Source organism: Geotrypetes seraphini, chromosome 3 (assembly GCF_902459505.1).
Source record: "Geotrypetes seraphini chromosome 3, aGeoSer1.1, whole genome shotgun sequence".
Lineage (NCBI taxonomy): Eukaryota > Metazoa > Chordata > Amphibia > Gymnophiona > Dermophiidae > Geotrypetes > Geotrypetes seraphini.
Window position 1 is genome coordinate 76,974,185 of NC_047086.1, and position 21,888 is coordinate 76,996,072.

The 21,888-nt window shown below is 40.3% G+C and overlaps 1 long non-coding RNA gene across 1 annotated transcript in view; it reads right to left on the bottom strand.

The window, feature by feature from the left end:
• Window positions 1–295: 295 nt before the first annotated feature.
• LOC117357693 overlaps window positions 296–21,888 on the bottom strand; it is a 33,900-nt gene continuing 12,307 nt past the window's right edge. Inside the window, exon 3 of the long non-coding RNA XR_004538848.1 lies at window positions 296–671. This is a non-coding gene — a long non-coding RNA (uncharacterized LOC117357693). The remainder of the gene's footprint in view (window positions 672–21,888) is intronic.

The following is a 21,888-nucleotide window of genomic DNA, read 5'->3' on the forward strand; positions in this document are numbered from 1 at the left end:
AACTGATAAAGTCACTGGTACCAACACAGATGCCACACAGTCTGCACTCAAGCTCTTGTAATGAACAGAAACGAACTTTGCTACAAGGGGATTAGTCCCCAAGTCATAAAATGTTAGTGCAAGCTGGCTAGGTAAGTGCCCTGGAAAAGGGTTGCCCTCCCAGCTGTATCTTCCCCCAGGCAAAAGTGCCCCAGGCATCATGGGGACCTCAGTAGCACTGACAAGTCTCTAAAAGTGGACCAAAAATCCCAGAAATGACAAACCAAAAGCAGAGCAGATCAATTGACGTGCACAGATTTACAGATTTATTTCATTTGATATACCGCTAATATACAAAAGCAATCCATATGGTTTACAATAACAATATAAAAAACATTTCAGAAAGGAACTACAAAATTTAATAGGAAAGACCCCCCCCCACCAAGAGTACTCAAAATAAATACATTAAAACATGCAATCATATATTCAATTAACTAGAAAACACCGAATGAAATAAATACATTTTAAGTTGTTTATGAAAATGAGTTATGGAACATTCCTTCTGCATATATACAAGGAGCACATTCCAAAGCAGCGGTGCTTGAAAAAAGAAAGATTTATTGCATGTTCTCATTAAACGTGCAGACTTAGGTTCAGGAATAACAAGATGTCTGCCACTAGATCGCAGAGATCTACAAGAAACATAAGAACAAAGAATTTACTCAGTGGTACTGTCTCTTATCGAATACAGGATTTTATGAACAAATAGTAAAATATTAAACTGTATCCTAAACCTTATAGGAAGCCCCTAATAGGATATAAATAATGGTGTTACATGATGAAACCTTCCAATATCGCCCTACAGCCTTAGAGCAGAATTCTATAGAGTTTGTAATTTCCGAAAATCAGTAGAAGATAAACTTATAAAAAGGGCGTTTGCATAATCTAAGATGTGTTGTAAAGAGTGAATACAGTACTCCCCCCATAATTTGTGGGGGTTATGCTCCAGGAGTCCCCATGAATTGTGAAAATCTGTGAAAAATGGATGTGGTCCAAAAATGCCTGATTTCTTTTAGGGCCCATCTCCCAGCTCCGTTTTTGGCTTCTCATTGCCACGGTGATGTCAGCTGGAAGGCTCCATCTCGTGTGCGTGCTCTACCGCTGCAAACGCCTCTGATATCCTCTCTCTCTCCCCCCCCTCTCCAATCTCCCTCGCAGTGGCCACGCTAATAATAATCGATGGTGAAAGCAGCAGGAAGACTAAGAAAAAACCCTTGTGAATGACTGAAGCCGTGAACTCCGAATCGCGACTTCGCAGGGGAGTACTGTATACCAAAGTTAAGAATGTCTGCTGAGTAATCCTTGAACACAACATAATTTATATAATAACATATATCCAGTATGTACCAAAGCTGCAACATGGGTTGAGAAAGATCATTTATCAACAATCACCCCCAAATAGCAAAAAGAATCAGTAATGGGGGCATTCTCAATCAAATAAGTTCACATTTTGGTCACAATCAAATTACTGTACCAGAATGAATCCAACAAATTGGGTAGAAGGAGAAACTAAGGAGCAGAAGCACAGAGCAGAAATACAGGAGGCAGAGCCGAAAAAGGTACTAACACTTATCACTTATATAGCGCTAAAAGGCGTATGCAGTGCTGTACATTTTGACATTGATAGACGGTCCCTACTCGGAAGAGCTTACAATCTAACTTGGACAGACAGACATGACATATAGGGTTGGGGAAGCAGCAGAACCCAAGGTGAGATTAAAGGTGAATTATATGCCCTTTGCACTAGAATTAAAAAATTATAGCAATCCCATTGTTCGGCTTCATATCCTGCCAGCTGACACAAGTGGAGCTCACACAGAGACCCAATCATTTTGCTTTACTATGAAATCTTTATACTACGGATAATCAATTATATTGATGTGGCCCCCATGAAAAAGGTGCCTTTGGTCCCAGAAGGCGCTACCTTTTCCCCTATGAAATATGTAGTGCGTTGGATATGTACTAGTTTACTCATTGTTATTAAGCAATAAGAGTTGTTTAATGCTGAATGCTTTCTGGTAGAGAATGACACAGAGACAAATTTTTTTTTCCATCCCCGCAGGAACTCAATTTCTCCGTCCCATCCCCACCAGTTTCGTTGTTGTCCCTGTCCCATTCCTGTGAGCTCTGTCTTAACTGCACACACCTCAAACACTTATGATTTTAAAGTGTTTAAGGCTTGTGCAGATGAGGACACAGCTTACAGGAATGGGGCAGGGACAGGAAAAGAACTCACCGGAACGTGACAGAAAAATGAGTTCCCGCAGGGGTCGGGGGAAAATTTGTCCCCGTGTCATTTTCTACTTTCTGGTTAAACAGATACTATACTGTCTGTGGTTGCTAGCCAGAAGCTACTGGGTTAACTCTGTCAGGCAGGAAAAAAAGTCATTCCCCCCCCCAAAAAAAAAAAAAAAAAAAAAAAGAGGACACTGTTTCTTTTTCCACCTTTCCAGGTGCTGATAGCCAGACTGCTCTCTGCATGTTTGTTCTGCACGTAAATATCAACTGTGAACTATGGAAAAAGCAGAATATAAAGATGTTAAATAATGAAATATATAAATAAGAAACTTTTGCTTGGCTATTATTTATGCACAGAACCACATGTGCAGATGTGTGCTAGGACTTTCATTGACTTCAGACATGCGCAGTGAAGCTACCCATACTGCAGAACCTTTTTGTGCATGTCAGGCTTTCCCTGACAAGTATGCAAGTTCTGCATGCTTTGAATTTGTCTCTCATTAGTTGATTAAATAAATAATGTGATAGAAGCCCTGTGCTCACCCATTGGCACACAGCTTTACCGCATGGCTTTCTACATTGATCTAAAAGACAGAGGGAGCTGACAGGCTTCATCTGAGCCATTTATCAGGTCAACAGTACCTTTCAGGGAAGGCGAGATTGGATGCTGCTTTGTATGCAGGTTGTGAGTAAATAGAAAAACTCTTGCTGGCGCTCAAATAACCTTAAGAGTTCTCATCGCAATGACCTGATAAAGAGAACTAGAATTGCAGCAAACCTCTACAATTAGGACTGCAGGCAGTGTCCACACCATTCCTTGCCTCTGGGAAAAGCATAAGTAAGATAAAACCAAGGGAAACAGAAGGTTGCATTGGAGATGTGCGCAGACAGCTTTGCACATAGCTTTCTAATGCAAGCACAATGCTAATTTTTGCTTGCTGATGCACTAAACAATTTTTGTGCATGCTTTATATCAGGGGTGTCCAACCTTTTTGCATCCCTGGGCCACATTGACTGAAAAAAATGTTTCTGGGGCCACGCAAACGCTACAGCAAGACAGAGGAGGGAGCCGGAAAGACAGTAAACACCCGGGAGCAGCAGAGGAAAACACTGCATCGCCCTAGACCGGGGTCGCACAAAATACTTCACGGGGCCGCATGCGGCCCTTGAGCTGCAGGTTGGACACCCCTGCTTTATATGCATGTAATTTGTGTGCTAACCTGGGAGGGTACATCAGATGCATGTGCGCACACAGTACTGTGCTAAAGGCAATTAATTTTTATATTTGTTGAATTTAAGTATTACACCAAGAAAAAAACTTACCCCCCTTTTTTTTTTTTTTTTTCAAAACCATGGAAGCGGTCTTTAGCGCAGAGCATTCAGCGCGCTGACCTGCGTTAAAAACCTCTTCTGCGGTTTTGTAAAAGGGGGAGTTAGTAAAGAAAAAGGGTAAAAGTAAAAAAAAAAAAAATATATATATATATATATATTTCACTCTACAGAGGAAAAGACAAAAAAAGATATGAGATACAAGAAAAATGTATATACAATCACCCATAATAATCCACAAAGAGTGGGAGATCCAAGGCATAATTCCAAGAAATTCCAAAATAGCATGCACTATAGAAAGAACATAAGAAACATAAAAACATAGAATAGCCTCACTGGGTCAGACCAATGGTCCGTCAAGCCCAGTAGCCCAATCCAGGTCACTAGTACCTGGCCAAAACCCAAGGAGTAGCAATATTCCATACTACCAATACAGGACAAGCAGTGGCTTCCCCCCCTCCCCGTTTTTCTCAATAACAGACTATGGACTTTTCCTCCAGGAATTTGTCCAAACCTTTCTTAAAACCAGCTATGCTATCCACTCTTACCACATTCTCTGGCAACGTGTTCCAGAGCTTAACTATTCTCTGAGTGAAAAAAAATTTCCTCCTATTGGTTTTAAAAGTATTTCCCTATAACTTCATTGTCCCTATAACTCCCCTAGTCTTTGTAATTTTTGAAGGAGTGAAAAATCGATCCACTGGAACCCATTCTACTCCACTCAGGATTCCTTCATATTAAGGTATAGATGTCACAGTTGATATTATGTTTATTAAAAAGTGTTGACTGTATTTCAATTTAGCAACAGCATGGTAATTCCATGGCTCTTGAAGAGCAACTACTCTTAACCCCCCTTTTACTTAACCACTATAGCGGTTATTAGCACAGGGAGCTGCGTGGAGCATTCAGCGCGGCTGCCTGTGTTAAAAACCACTTCTGCGGTTTAGTAAAAGGGGAAGGGGGTAAAAGCAGATGAGCTGGCTCATGAAAGATATATTATTTATACTCAAGGATAAACCAATCCGAATATAAACCGAGGTGACCCCCCCCCCAAAAAGGTGAAAAACAGATGACTCGAATATAAACCGAGTTTAGAAATTTAGGTGATCCTGGTGAGTCAGCCTACAAAAACTGCTTTTTTCTAGGCTAAGCAGCATAAAATTTGTTTTATTTGGGGGGGGGTGGGGGGGATCTTCCCAGCTAATTATGACCTGGATAGGCCACTGCTAGAAACAGGATACTGGGCTTGATAGACCTTCAGTTTGTCCCAGTATGGTAACTCTTATGTTCTTAAATAAGAGAATAGGCAACAAGATCTGATGTCCCTTTCCATGTGTGCTAAGAGTATGAAAAACAGACCTGAATTCTATAATTACAAACACTTCCTCTTTGTCCTTCTACTCACAAGTAAGTTCCTTTTCATTATATACCATTCTGGCATTTACACAGACATGGAATTAGAAATGAGATACAGTGGTACCTTGGATTACGAGCATGCTTGTAATCCAAAATGCTCGTTTATCAAAGCGAGTTTCCCCATAGGAAATAATGGAAACTCGCTTTGATGCGTTCCCCCCCCCCGAGAACCAGCATTGCTTCCCTCGAAGGCCCCCCCTGCGATTAGGCACCCCCCTGCCTCGAACCGGCACCCCCCTGCCACAATCCGACCCCCCGCCACGATTGGGCATCCCCTCGCCACGATCCGACCCCCCCCACCATGATTGGGCACCCCCCCGACACGATCAGACATCCCCCCGACACAATTGGGCACCCCCCCCGCCGCTTCTTACCCTCATCTGGGCACTCTTGAAGATCGGCCTACTCGTCTGCTGGGCCTTGAGCATCTGAGCATGCTCAAGCCTGCGAGTTCACGTTCACGTTCAGAACGTGAACTCGCAAACCGGTGCACTCGTAAACCGAGGTACCATTGTATTTCCCTCCCCCAGCCAGCATCATCTGTTGGTACCATTGTATTTCCCTCCCCCAGCCAGCAATCTGTTGGTACCGAAGAAACTTGCTGCTGAACACCAGCATGCCTATCCTCCATATAGGCTTCCACCCCCCACCACGCTCAATACATGCCCCCTGTGATAAACCTCAAAGCCGCTATCCTCTGTGCACAAAAACTCCTGCTGCCATCCTCCTCCATGCACGCCCCACTCCCCAACATCGTGCTTACCATTAGTACTGGAAACCTGCTGCCGCTGTCAATGCTGTATTCTGATCTGGTGTGGGGCCTTAAGTATCTGCGCATGCTCAAGGCCTGCCTGCTCCCGCCTTCTCTAAGAATCTCAGCCCCAAAATCTCGGTTTATATTTGAGTATATATGGCATTCTAACTTGACTATACATTTTGATGGGAAATTCAACCACAATAGCTCGCCAAGTTTTAATAACCTAGTTCTCATTTCAAGAAATAATTTTCAGCTTTTCTGAATTGTACATCTGGAAATACATGAACTAAGCAATTCAGCCAATTTTCCCCTCTTTTTCTAAAGAATAGACACCAAACACCCAATCTCTATCAGGCTCAAGTACACTGTGCGAATGGCAATTATGAGCTGCACACAGGTCTGGGCACAAAATAATTGTATCCGATCTGTGCGTGTGTTGGAATGCTACTCTGTGCATAAAAGTTTCACAATATCAATATTTTATTTGCAGAATAGCATTCCAGCACATGCATAGATGTATGCACAACTCCAGGTACTGATACAATCTTTTTGTGATCAGATCTGTGTGTATTTCTAGCTGCTTTTTGCTCTCAACAATCCAGTTCTTCCAGCTCAGTTCTATCATTTTTCATATTTTTTTTTAATAAATAAAGATGTGGGTCTTATATACAGGTGTCAAAAATAAAAAAAACACCCATGAAATCCCAACTAACATGACTGCAAAAGAGCATGCTAACTTTTTAAGACACCCTGTTTCCCCCTCCCCCCTCCCCCACTCACCTAGCATTAAAGCTTGGCGTTGTGCTCAACCTTTTCAGCTTTTACACATTTCTTTGCAGCTGCACAGAATGACTAACCTCATTACCACTGAATTCAAGAAATGAACTTGGGTCTAATGCACAGCTTTGTGCAGGATTAGCTCCTGTATAAAACCCAGTTTTGTATCTAGGCCCTCATGAAATTGTGCCCTACCACTTTGCTCGCCCTGTGAAAAGCATCGTACACTTTATTGCATTGGCCCCAGAGAGACTGTAATTTGCAGAGCTCAGAAGAACAATGTGCCACACACGCTGTCATATCTTAAAGTCCTGAGCTACAGAACCTCAATAAAAAAAGAATTGTGAAACCTCAGCATTCTTTGCAAATTGAGACTGATTTGGGAGCCTGGTTTGTGAGCAGATACATACCTACACAGCAGGAGTTCAGAACAGCCTTAGGTAGAAAGGATTAAACCGTACGAGGGATTAAACTCACCATACTTATTCAGTTTTCCCCGCAGACAGCACTGTTTTGTTTTTTAATGAAATGATGCACCCAATATTGCCTGAATCCCAAAGCACTGCTTTGCATATCTATTATATCTACACATTTAATTTATCCACATGTATTATATATATATATATATAATTGATCTTTAGGTTCATTATAATAATAAAAAAAAAACTATGCCGCTGTCAGTTTACTATTTCATTATCTTACCAATTCATCCATAAGGATCATAGTAACTCCTAAAAGCTGGGGCCTGGGTTGAGAAGTTCTTGCCAATGTCCAAAGCTAAAAAATGAGGAGGGGTCAATATCAAGTAGAAGCCATTCCTAAAGACCTGCTCCTTGTCCTCTAAAACTTTTTCTGTGCACTGACTAGCTCTCTGAAGGCTAATATGTTAAACTAATCACTAAATTTAAATATAATTCAGAACGGGTAGTTAATCAGTTCACGGGAACTTCCTCTAAAGGATTAAGGAGTTCACCTGGGGATATCCACAGTATGGGCACGCTCAAAGCGCACTATAGGATTTCACCCACAAACATCATCTGGCACCACCCAGTAGTGAAATTTTCAATTTATCAAAATGCTTTTTCTTAAAAAGTGCAATTTAAATATTATTTTTATTAAAGTGTCACGTGCAAAGAATAAGTTAGAGAAAATAAAAAATATAAAATCATTAAGACCAATAGGTCCTTATCACCAGCCATTTCCTCCTTAGTTTAAAGAATTATGAAGGGAAACTTAGCTTTCAAATGTCTGCTAGAGTCCAGAACCTTTTCTTTTAGGGGGTGCCTCAACCAAATGCCTTACAGTCCCCCATTTCGATTCCTCATCAGGGGCACAACCTACTATTCAAATTCACTGCTTGTCCATCTCTCCGCGGTTCTTGGACATTGACGCCTCTTACATACAATCCTCCTGGATTAAGAACTGCTTGAAAGACAAAAAAGCCGAGTGGGTTTAAATGGTCAATATACTCAATGGAGAAGGATAACTAGTGGGGTTCCTTATGGGTCTGTGCTGGAACCAATGCTATTCATCATATTTATCAATTATCTAAAGATAGGAATAACTATTGAGATAATTAAATTTGCTGATGACACAAAATTGTTCAAAGTTGTTAAATCGCAAGAGGATTGTGAAAAATTGCAAGAGGACTTTGTGAGACTGGAAGACTGGGCATCAAAATGGCAGATGATGTTTAATGTGAGCATGTGCAAAGTGATGCATGTGGGAAAGAGGAACCCAAACTATAGCTACGTGATGCTGGGTTCTTTGTTAGGAGTCACTGCCCAGGAAAAGGATCTAGGTGTCATTGTTGAGGATATATTGAAACCCTTAGCTCAGTGTGCAGCGGTGGCTAAGAAAGCAAATAGAATGTTAGGAATTATCAGGAAACAAAGATGAAAATGTTTGTTGGGCCGGAGACGACCCAACCTACCTGAACAACTGCCTTATCCAAACAACCTCATCCAGACACAGAAAAACACACACCCCATGCACACACCCTCCAATCAAAGAAACCAAATGGAAAAAACTATACGATGGCCTACTAGCCACTCAAGCAGCAAAATTAGATAATCAAATCTCCAACCTACTGATAACCACTCCACACTACAAGATGTTCAGAAAAGAAATAAAAACTATACCCTTCAAGAAATCCCTGAAACAGTCTTAACATCAGTTACCTCTCTTCCTCCCACCTACTCCCTATTTCACAGATTCTACCTATCCTAATCCTTACCTCCTCTAGAAATCCCCAATGATCTTCCATTGTAACCCTCCGTTTATAACTCTTTTGTAATCCGCCTTGAACCGCAAGGTAATGGCGGAATAGAAATCTCTAATATAATGTAATGTAATAATGCCCTTATATCACTGTACGGCTGCAGTTTAAATACTTTGTGCAGTTCTAGTCGCCGTATCTCAAAAAAGATACAGAGGAATTAGAAAAGGTACAGAGAAGGATGACGAAAATGATAAAAGGTTTGGGACGACCTCCTTATGAGGAGAGGCTAAAGCAGCTAAGGCTCTTCAGTTTGTAGAAGAGACAGCTCAAGAGTGATATGTCAGAGGTCTATAAAATACTGAGTGGAGTGGAGTGGAAAGGGTAGATATGAATCATTGTTCACTCTTTCCAAAAATACTAGAACTAGGGGTGTGATGAAGCTACTGAGTAGTAGATTTAAAACAAACCAGAGAAAATATTTCTTCCCACAATGTGTAATTAAACTCTGGAATTTGTTGCCAGAGAATGTGGTGAAATCAGCCTAGCTGGGTTTAAAAAAGGCTTGGAAAATTTCCTAAAAGAGCAGTCCATAGGCCATTATTAAGATTGCTTGGGGAAATCTACTGCTTATTCCTAGGATAAGCATCATAAAATCTGTTTTTCTCTTTGGGATCTTACCAGGTACTTGGGACCTGGGTTGGCCACTGTTGGAACAGGATACTGAGCTTCATGGATCTTTGCTCTGTCCCAGTTTGACAATTCTTATGTTCTCCCTTATGCACCATGAGCCAGGGGGAAAATATAGTAGGTCTTCCCTCCTTTGGTGGTGAATGTTTTCCTTTAGCTGAAGGGGGATGCTACAATAGTATTTTGAATCTTCTCTTCTCAAAGACCTCAGTGGAACAAGGGACACAGGGAAGTAGGACCAGACCACGAGTCCAGAATAGAGACATAAAGTTTATTGACAAGGGAGCATCCGTATTACAGGAAGAAGATGACATGGCCATGTTTCACCAAAGCAGGCTGCATCAGGGGTCACATTCTATTAGAAATTGACTCAAATAAAAACTCATGGTGTTTTAAAGACTGACCACAAAGAAACAGGTGAAGATGACAAAAGGTGCAAATAATTTTATTTTCTCAAAATAACCCAACATGTACATGTTTTGGCCTGTTGGTCTGCATCAGAGATCTTATTGTTTAGTAGATTAATATTTGTTAGAAAGGTAAATGATGAATCTCATCTCAGTGGTCTATTTGTTTATGAGCATGCCAAACAAACATGCCAAGCATGCTCATAAACAGATGGCTGAGATTGGTATTAGAGAATGACACGGGGACAAATTTTTCCCTGTCCCCACGGGAATTCATTTTCCCATCTCGTCCCAGAGAGTTCTTTTCCTGCCCCATTCCTGCAATCTCTGTCCTCATCTGCACAAGCTTCAAACACTTTAAAATCATAAGTGTTTGAGGCTTGTGCAATTAAGGCAGAGCTTATAGGAATGGGGCAGGGACAGCGACAGCAACAAAACTCATGGGGACGGGATGGGGAAATTGAGTTCTTACAGGGACGGTGAAAAATTTGTCGTCGTGTCATTCTCTAATTGGTATTGAAGGTCTTTGCTTAATTTTTGTAGCTAGGAGTTATTTGCCTACTTGCCAAAGCCTCTCTGGGGAGGAACTCATCATAGCATGAAGTGTGAATTCTATAAAGGCAGTTTCATGTGGAACTGTTTTTATAGAATATTAGTTTAGGGCCTAATTCTGTAAACGGAGCCTAACTCCTAGGTGCCTTTCAGCATAGTTGTCAATCATCCACTAGGAGCTGTCTATAAAATCACGCCTAGTGGTATTTAAGCAGTCCTAGGTGGCAGTAGACATTGAAAGCTTAAGCGCACTGCCATTTAGGCCAGGGTTTTCTTGGTCTAAATGAGTGCACCTAGGTTAAGTGCCTACTAGTGCCTAAGTCAAACAATGCCAAAATCTTCCCCGAATCCACCCCTAACCATGCCTACTTACTGATAGGTGCCTTGGTGTAGACATCTACCTCAAAGTGGTAGATGCTTACCAAGTTAGGCACCTACCAGCTAATTAATTGGGGTTTTTTTTAATGACGCTTTCAATTATCAGCGCTAAGCCAAGAAAATTAAGTTAGGCACCTAGATTGGCTAAGCGTGCTGATCTAGGCACCTAACTTCAGGTGCCATTTATAGAATCAGGACCTTAGTGTGCAATTCCATACCTAATTCTGTATGCAAACACTTATGTCAGCTTTTGGCTGGCATAAATGCTCACACCAGCTACTGTCAATTAGGCACAGAAATGCAAGTATTCTATAATTGCACTACTAAATCCTGGGAATGTCCCTGACTCACCCATGCGTCTCCCCTGGCCACACCCCTTTTGGAGTTGAACATGAAAAGTGAGATGAACAGGTAATAAAATAGGGGCATAGAGCAGATCTGCACCTATCTACTAATAATTGTCAATTAGTGCTTATTAATACCGTATATCACCCTTTAGCAATTAGTTTACACACAGATCTGTGATCCCTGCCCAAAACTGCACACCCAACTTTGAATGACCTATATAGAATCTGAGGGTGTATATGGTACATGGGTTGTCGTGCCACTGGGGTTTGCGTGCATCTGAGAAGCTGACAGCTATGCCATCAGTAGTTTCACTACCAGCAGGGCCTCTGAAGGCAGACAGGTTTCAGTGGAAATGTCAAACTAACAATCTACCACGCAACTGGGCAGTGTTGGAGGTAGAGGATCATGTTTGATGCAACAACATCAAATTTATACTACACAGAAGGAAGGCCCAGTAATCTACTTCTGCATTATACCACAAAAACTTGATGATGTTCATCCAAATTGCTAGGACTCGAACATGAGTAGATGGCACTTCCCATGCCAAACCTAGGTATAACCTGGAGTATGTGGCCCATATCTATAAGTCAGATGCATAGGCACCCAATATCTGTACCTACATATTTAGAGTGGATGCAAAAGTATATGTGTAAACAACTATCTTCATCAGCATGTGCATACCTGTTATAGAATACTAGCATAAGTCTGAAGTTACTCTCCAAACTTTAGATACAACCACTTATGCCATGTTTATGGCTCGCATAAATGGTGGGGCCTAAATGTGGCAGCTGACCATGTACCGTATATACATGAATATAATAATAATAATAATAACTTTATTCTTATATACCGCCAACAATCTTGCGACTTCTAGGCGGTTACAATGAAGAGAAACTGTACAGACAGCGAATTACAGAGTATAGCATTGAACATCAAGTGATAGTAACAGGAGAGTTACAGGGCTGCGTATTACATGGTTTCACAATGAGTAGCATTATACAGTCGACGATATTCAGAGCATAAGTAGGAGAAGAGAAAGGAGATTGTGCTTTGAGTTACAAAGGTGCAAGGCTGCGAAGGTGAAAAAGATAACATAAGATGTTGATGAGAAGTAAGTTGTTAACTTGGTACATTTGAATGAAGGACGGGCACCAGTGGGAAAAACTGGTAACAATTAAAGATAGAAATTTTGGCAGAAGAGGGTAGACGGACTCCTTGGGATGGGAGGAGGCTCCGATTTTAGGGGAGAAGTCCGGTTAGGTTATAAATTTCTTAAACAATGTGGTTTTTAGTTCTTTCCTAAAGATACTATATGATTCTCTGGCGGCATAAGTGAAGTAGCCTGTCCAAGTTTGCAGTCTACCTGCTTGGAATTTGAATGTTCTATCAAAGAAGGTGCAATATCTACAGCCTATGATATTTGGGTAGGTAAAGAGGTTACGGTTTCTGGTAGGCCTAATAGAGGAGTGGAATTCGAAGTGAGGTAGTAGGTAGCTGGGGGCCAGTCCCCAGATTAGTTTATAGCAGAGGCAGGAGAATTTGAATAGAATTCGTGCTTCAATTGGTAACCAATGAAGGAGTTTGTAGAATGGACTAACATGATCGCTCTTCTTTAGTCCGAATATTAGACGGATGGCCGTATTTTGAACTATTCTCAGTTTTCTCACATTTTTTTTAGATATTCCCAAGTAGACAATGTTACAGTAGTCCAGGGTGGATAAAATCAGTGATTGTACCAATATTCTGAAGGATATATAAGATATATAAGATGATCTAAATATAAGTTGATGTACCCTTTTTCCCCAAAAAAGGAGGAAAAAAGGTTGACTTGAATATAAGTCGGGGGTGGGGGGGGTAATATTCATGTGCCCTGGCCAGCCAGGATTTGCACCCAGCCCCCTCCTCTCTGCCCTGCCAAGCTCTCCACCCTGTCCCCCTTCCCTGCTAGGCTCTCCATCCATGTCCCCCCTCCCTCCCTGTCAGGCTCTGCAACCTGTCCCCCCTCCCTCCCTGCCAGATTCTCTACCCTGACCCCTTCCCTCCTTACTAGGCTCTGCACCCTATCCCACCTCCTTGCCCTTTACCCTGTCCCCCTTCTCTCCTGATATCCTGCAGGCCTCCACCAAGCCTGCTATATGACCTGGTGGTTCAGTGGTAGGCTAAGACAGGAGGGATCCCACTGTCCTGGCTAACTCTGACAATTTTTTACCTCTCTCCCGCCTCCCCCCGTGTACCTTTTTTGAATCCCTGGTGGTCCAGTGGTGTACCGGGTAGGAGCGAGCTTTCCACACTCCTGCCCCGCACTGAGCCCCTCCCAGAATGGCTGCCTCGAGTTCTCGCAATCCAGTGGTATGCTGAGCATGAGTGAGCTTTTTGCATTCCTGCCCGGCCCTGAGCCGCTCCCTGAATGGCTGCCATCAGTTCTTACGAGTCCCACGAGAACTGGCAGCAGCCATTATGGGAGCAGCTCAGGGCTGGGCAGGAGTGCGGAAAGCTCACTCCTGCCCGGTACACCACTGGACTACCAGGGATTCAAATAGGTATGTGGGGGGAGGCGGAAGGGATTCCTCCTGTACCGGCCCACCAGTCATACAGCAGGCCGGCGGAGGCTTGAAACAAGTTCGGGAAGGGGGCGGGTGGGCGCGGACCTGAATATAAGACGAGCCCCCCCATTTTGGGGCCCAAAAATCTCATCTTATATGCAACTATCCTATAAAATGCATGCAAAATAGTTGAATCATCCCTGACATGTCCATGCCCCTCCCATTTTAAAGTCTCCTTTGCATTTGCATGCAAGAGAAAGGCACACTATTTATAGCATAGGAGCATAGGGGAGAGTGTGGCATTGTGTTTAAAAGCTACAGTCTCAGCACCCTGAGATTGTGGGTTCAACCCCATGCTGTTCCTTGTGACACTGGGCAAGTCCCTTAATCCCCCCCCCCCCATTAGACAGACTATGAGCCAACCAGGACAGACAGGGAAAAATGCTTTAGTACCTGAATAAATTCATGTAAACCATTCTGAACTCCCCTGGGAGAATATTGAATAAATAAATATTGAATAGAAAATTGAATAAATAAAAAAAAGTACATTATATGCACTTATTAATGCCAATGATTGAAATTTATCGCCAATTTTGTTGTGCATGTAACTGGCGCTTTTCTATAACTGTGTGCTTAACTATAGGTTCTATTTATAGAATTTGAGGCTATAAGTACAGTGCTGCTGAAAATGTGCTTAATCTACATATACAGTATACCATGGTCATCATTTGACATCCTATTTGAAAACTGACTTATTTTCCCACAAATTTTCTATTCTAATGCTGTACCATGGAGGAAGATTAAAGTAAGAGGTTTCAAAAGTAATCTAATCACTGTTAAAACTAATTTTTCCCATAACTTTAATTAAATCTCTAGCCAAATTAGATTTCTGTGCACATTCTGATTAAAAAGTAGCTCATGCTTCATGTCTCTGCTAGAATCTCTTGTTATAGATTCATTTTCTATTGCTGCAAAACAGCAGGGAGAAGCAAAAAGATAACAGAACTGTCTGTCCAATGTCGGTTCCTGCTAGACTGCAACTAAGACTATTGCCTTCATTTGTATATCTGTTCTGTTGCATCACCACCGAAAAAAAAAACCCCACACCATTCCTTCCCATTTTATCAGTCTTGATTATGAGTATATAATCAAGACTAATAAAATGGGAATTCATCACATTCTGATTTCACCATACTATCACAAAATATCCTTTCCTGCTAATTCCTAACATTCAACAGAATGGATCCCCTCAATGAAATAAACAAAACTTAGCTGTTAAGATTCAATATCACAGCTATGTAGTTCAGTTACAGAAAGCTTAGAGAATGCTACAAGATAGACAATATGCACAGACTGGGAGGAAGACCTCAGAATGATAATGTCCAACGATATCGAGCTAGTCATATTTTTTATATATTGCCTTTCTGCGGTACAGCCAAAATATCTTATGTTTATTACATGCAGGTACTTTCTCTGGCTCCTGGCTCACAATGCTCACAATATACGTTTTGTACATTTTGCAGCTAGAATCATTACATTACATTACATTACATGAGGGATTTTTAATCCGCCAATACCTTGCGGTTCAAGGCGGATTACAAAAGATTTATGGTTGGTCTGTTACAAAAGGAGATCCGAGGGATGTTCTGCTAAACAGAAGAATCATAACCAGCAGAAAAGGAGGGGAACATGCCTTTGGGCCATGATGAGGCTTCATAAAAAAGAATTACATACAATTCTGGATGCTACTTCTGTAAATCAGTAGAGCAGAGCTTACTAATCTTTCTGCAGCCATGACCCCAATTTGTGTAGCCACAGAAAATGTGTGACTCCCAGATAGCACAGTACAATGACTTCCTAAGGACCACTTATTACTACTACTAGACCTACACAGTGCTGTACATCAAAACACAGAAGAGACAATCCCTGCTCAAAAAAGTTTACAATCTAGTCAAGAAAGACAAACTGGACAAGAGGGTGCATCAATATACTGTATGCTTAGAAGGTGGGTTGGAGTTTGAACTTGGAAGCATCTTCAAAGAAATGGATTTTGAGTCTGGATTTGAATGCTGGCAGAGACAGAGTTTGACATACTGAGTTAGTCAGGTTGCTCCAGGCATTCGATGCAACAAAGAAGTCTGGAATTGGTAATACAGGTCAACACATAATGTCATCAGAGTTAATGTTGGGTAGGTTTTGTAGTATTTTTCATGCTGATTTCAAATCTGTATTTAGTTTTACACTAGCATGTCACATTTTTGTGATGAGGCTCATTATATATAATTATAAACGTTAATTGGGCGATATATCTTACATTTATAGGATAAACGTATAAGGAGAGTTAACGACAGTTGTCTTTGTTTTTTTATGCTACAAACATTATTTACGGTGATTAATATCATTCTTTATCATGCCAAGACTTTGTACTAATCATCCAGATAGTTTCTGTTACGTCTGTGGTTCATTCACGATAAAAGCATAATGTTGCCCAATTACCGTAGATCTGAAGAAGGTATACAAATTGTACTTTGGCTGTCCACTGGGTAACCAGGATAAGTTTTGGGCTCCACATAACATCTGTACCAGTTGTTCCAAAGGACTTTGTGACTGGCTCAATCGATGAAAGGCAGCGATGTCATTTGCAATCCCAATGATACGGAGGGAACCGCGAGACCATATTAAAGATTGCTACTTTTGACTTGTGAACACAAGTGGATTCGCAGCTAAAACTAAGCACAAAATTATATATCCTACTCTGGATGCTGCTATTAGGCCTGTTCCTCATGATGACTCACTGCCTGTCCCTGTACCTCCACAAGATGGACTTGCTTCTGTAAAACATGATAAGGAATGTGATGATGATGCAGCAGCTGGTCACAATCCAAAATTATCTGATCCTGATGATGTGAATGATGAAGATTCAGAACCAGAGACTTTTACACAAGCTGAGCTCAATGATCTTATTTGTGATCTAAATTTTTCAAAAGAAAAAGCAGAACTTCTTGCTTCAAGGCTTAAGCAAAAGCACTTGCTTGCAAAAGATGCTAATATAACTCATTACAAAAAAAGGAATCATAACAACATTCTTCACTGTAAATGATGGCACATTTTCTTTTGTTTAGCAAGAAATGTCCAAAACCAGACTTTGACGTCCTTTTTGAAAATGGCCCTCAATGATTCTTGATGGAAGCAGGAACTTTTTCCACAATCTGCCTAATAATTTTAAGTTCCTATTTCCAGGATATTAATCTAATAATAAAGCCCTTTTACTAAACCATGGTAAGCACTTAATATACATTTTGCCACATGGCAATTACTAGCTTAGAACTGCATTAAGGCCCTTTGTGATATTTTCACAGTTAGCATTTGGCAAACCTCATGCTAAGCATGTTTCGTTTAGAGGGTTTTGCATGGACAGAGAGTGGGCATGGACAGCATTTGGCAGTTACATTTTGCCCTTACTGCATGCTAATTGCCCAATGTGGAGTTAATGCAGAATCACTTACCATGTGTTAATCTGAATGTTAACACACAGCCTGCAATAGAAAAGGGTGGAAATACCCTCAGTAGAAGCTGTGTTAAAACATAGTAGATGTTGGCAGATAAAGACCCGAATGGTCCATTCAGTCTGCCCAACCTGTTATGTCACAATAGCTAAAAATCTTACTGTGGATTAGTAAAAGGGTCTCAATATTAAATGTGGAACAATAATTTACAGGTTTCCATTTTGTCTGTTTTTCATAAAGTATTAGGTATTGTAACCAATTCATATGACGTATTTATGGCCCCAGCACAAGTTTCATAACATGTCAGTAATGAAAAATAAGATCATCGTGTGAATGTACTTGGATACACAGAAATAAAGGTAAGCAGAAAAGTTGTAATTAATACCTTTTCCAAGAAATAACTTTATACATAGGACAAGATTTCAAGGTTTTAAGAAAGGTTTGGAAAATTTCCTGGAGGAAAAGTTCATAGTCTGTTATTAAGACATGGGGGAAGCCACTGCTTGCCCTGGATCAGTAGCATGGAATGTTGCTACTCCTTGGGTTTTTTGCCAGGTTACTAGGGACTTGACTTAGCCACTGTGAGAACAGGCTACTGGGTTTGATGGACCATTGGTCTGACCCAGTAAGACTCTTCTTATGTTAGCTATATTTGGTTAATGGGCCAGTGCGCTGACATTCAATTTCTGTGCCATCCTGATAAAGGGAGAATAACTTTCAAAAACTAGTCCCAAAATATTAAAATAGTTCAATAGTAGCTTAATAGAGAAAAGCAGAAATAGACCAGTGGATATAGAGTGAAAATACCAACAGTAAGCGACTCCTTATTCAAGGCTACTTTGATGGTGCTGTTATTTGCTTCCATCTATTGTACTCTACCCAAACAGGTGGTGAGTATGCAAGATCCCCCTTGTGGTTCATATATCCATCATCTGTTCCCCTCCCATGTCCAAGTACAACGATAATCCAAACAGCCACCAGCATTGTAAATAAAATAATGTCATTGCCTACAGCTTGCTGTTCACCTTTATTTCTACATCAGCAATTACAAGGAAATTAACAAATGTAAATTTAGGTCTTTCTTTGTTTTCTTCCTTGACATAAGTAGAACTCTTAATTTATGAAGCAGGATTTCTGGAAGTCTGCTCATTTTTCAGCGTTAATGCTAACATTAGCAGGGTAATAAATAAAATAACAACAATGAAAGTAAAACCTATTTTAACAGTATTTATGGAAGTGTCTGAAATAAAAACACTGGGCAGAATTCTCCTCATGTAGAGGGTTAAGATGAGTATAAATATAACAATCTTGTTGAACTGAGGAACCTATTGAAAAGGATTGTTATTCTCAAGCTGTAAAACTACAGTATCTGGTTTTATAGTTGAGTATAATGGCTTAAAGAGCCCCCTAGTAGGCTGTAGAAAGAAGAAAGTAAGTCGGAAAACATGTTTTGTATTAAGACAATTAAGCATAATTTATTACAATTATTCAAAATGATGCAGGCCTTATTTTAGGAAACAAAAAACACAGTACATGTCATCATATAACCACAAGATATATATATATTTCTTTGTTATCTATAAAGCATCTTAAATTGTCTTAAAATATATCTTCCTAATTCCAGTGTAATTTTACAGTATTTTTAGGTTTTTTTCCCATCAATTATAAAGTTAAATCAGTTAAGAAATTATTTATTGCACCCTATTAATGAGAACTCCTGAAAAATACACAGTCACAATCAGATGCTTTACCTGGGACTACTAATTTACAAAAGGGTCCTTTTACTAAAGCTGTGGCGAACGTGGCCTTAGCATGCCGCTTACATGTGTCTTTCCCACGTGCCAAGGCCACTTTTACCATAGCCAGAAAATGGTCGACTTTCCCATTTTCTTAATTAATGGCCAAGTGCTAATTTTGTTATTGGCGCACAGCCATTAAAACAAGTTATTGCATGAGCCCTTACCGACATCTATTTTATAGGCGGTAAAAGCCCACAAATTAACCCAATTAGCGCATGTCAATGCCTCTTGTGCTAATCAGTGTTGTCACACCCACACTGCACCCCCAAATGCCCCTTTAGACAAAATTAAGAAAAATTATTTTAGTGTGCAGTGTACACGTGCATATAGGCAAATTTATCACAGGACAACAGCATACATCCTGCAGTAAGCCCTTTTAATGTGTAGCAAGCATGCAATAGCGCTTACCTCAGTTTAGTAACAGGGCCCCATAGTCATGACCAACATCAGTGTTACCTGTATTAGTTTGAATATGTTCAATAAAATCATGATGTGGTCAAATATATTGTGGATGATACAATGAGGATTTCCAATGGCTAAATTTTCAAAATAAGTTTAAACCCAATTTTAAAAAGATACTGGAGGATAAGCAGGCCAGCATGCACGTATATCAAATGCTTCTACTACTCTTACAATGCATGTAATTTGTGTGTTAAATAAGCCATGCTTTAATTATGATTTTACACAGAACTCAGTTTAAATTACTGAACTATGTTTGCCTAGTTACTAACAGTATTATACTGTAAATTGGAAGAAGGGAATAGCAAATTACTCCTGGATCATGGCAAGAAAAAAGTGATGCGGGGTGGGAGGGGGGGTGGCTTCATTGTGTGTTGCCAGGAAATGTTTAACATCTGCATTATTATAAATTAATTCTATAGGAATTGCTGCCTGCATATATTTCAATAGTCAATGAGACTTCTACAATTCTGATTTAGGTGGATCAAAGAGACCTCTAGTGGCTCTACTAAGGTATTGTACTTTGATTTGTACTTAGATTTGCAGTTTCCAGAAGAAAGGGAGGGTTCTCCGTGAGGTAATTGTAAAAGAAGACCCCTTTTGGAGAGAAACAGGCATTGATATAAAACCCTAGCCCTTTTTGAAATCCTTGTCTTTGGCCCTGATTTTCCAGCCACTGCACTAGTTCTGTGAGAGGATCAAGGACTTTGGTTAGCCCAATCATTGTGCCAGGAAGAGTAAATAAGTAGTAAGATATGATCGGGGTTGCCAAGACTTCTATATTTGTTTAGATGTATGATGTAGACATAGGAAGCTGGCTGTTTCTAAAGATAAGGAGAGAAGATGTGTGCAGTTGGAGAAACAGGAGAATAACAGGGGACTCTGGTCCTGAGAAAGCAGCAGTGGAAACAGTAGACGTCCTGGGAAGAGCTAAGTAGGAAAGAAAATGGCAGCAGTAGCCATGTCTGGGTTTACACAAACCCCAAAAGTGTATAAAAGAAAGAAAACTTGGAGAGTTCTGGGAGAAATAAGTGAGAGTGTTTTTGCCATTATCTTTGCTCTCTACTGTGTGATTTGTGTCCCCTACACCGCTGAATATTTTAGCTAGCACCTGCAGAGTATCAGCCAGTTCTTTCTTTTGTGCATAGAATAATCTTCCTAAACTCGGAATATAACCCTATATTTACATGCCTCGAAAATTTTGTAGAATCAGATCCAATATGACTAGCCATATTATGCTTAAATACACTTAAGGGCTCCTTTTACAAAGGTGCGCTAGTGTTTTTAGCACACGCACCAGATTAGCGCGTGCTATAGCGTGCTACCCGAAAAACTACCGCCTGCTCAAGAGGAGATGGTAGCGGCTAGCGCGCGCTATTCCGCACGTTAAGGCCCTAACACACCTTTGTAAAAGGAGCCCTAAATATTACCTTTAGAAATTCAAGAAACACAAGTAGTGGTCATAGAGGATCATGAATCTTACTACAGATGTAAATGAAACCTAAGGAACATGTTTTCTTCCTATGCAGGGAAACGTAGAGGAAGAGACATGAACAACAGGCAAAATGATATTTGTCTGGCTATTTAACTCATGGGAATATTAGCTTTAGAGAGAAATAAGAGATGCTGATATAAAACAATAAAGGTTTGAGGACCACAGATCTTTATATTGTATTTTGTTTTTACTATTTTATTTCATTTTTATTATTTGTGATTTATGTTGTATTATACGTTAACGTAACGTCTGTTAGATAATGTGGGCTAGAAATACTAATGAAAATAAATAAGGCTTATGAAGATAAGATTCTCCTACATGTTCAGATGAGGGAGTTGCTTTTGTAGTCCAGTAAAGAGCCCTTCATTAGGAATCAGAAGACTGTAAATTTCCATCCTGTGATCTTGGTTGGAAAACAATGTACCATTAAACATAGATTTCTTGCATATGGTAGCAAACAGTAATACATTTGACTAGACATATGTGAAACCTAACACATTAGGAAAGCAGTTTCCATGGTAAGGCACCTAAGTCAATGATTCTTACAGGACAAAATGAAGATATTAAGCAAAAAATAAATCTGTGGATTATTATGCTTCCAATTACTTCTTTAATATCAGAGGAACTAAGCTGACTTATTTTAGTTTACTTGCAATAATAGACTTTAAGTTTTTTTAAAAATGACTTGATCTATTTTCTTATCAGTTAGGCATTCCTATATAATTAGAAACTGCAGTTTTCCCATCCTTGTAGATCTTGTCAAATAACATTTTATCTCTTTGGAGACTCAGAAGCCTGTGTTCTAACCAGCATTATAAAATATCATGGTAATGCAAGTCATCAACCAGTTTGTCATGTCCAATGCACTTTACAGGGGTGTCCAACTTTTTGGCTTCTCTGGTCTACATTGGCCGAAAAAAATTTTCTGGGGCCGTAC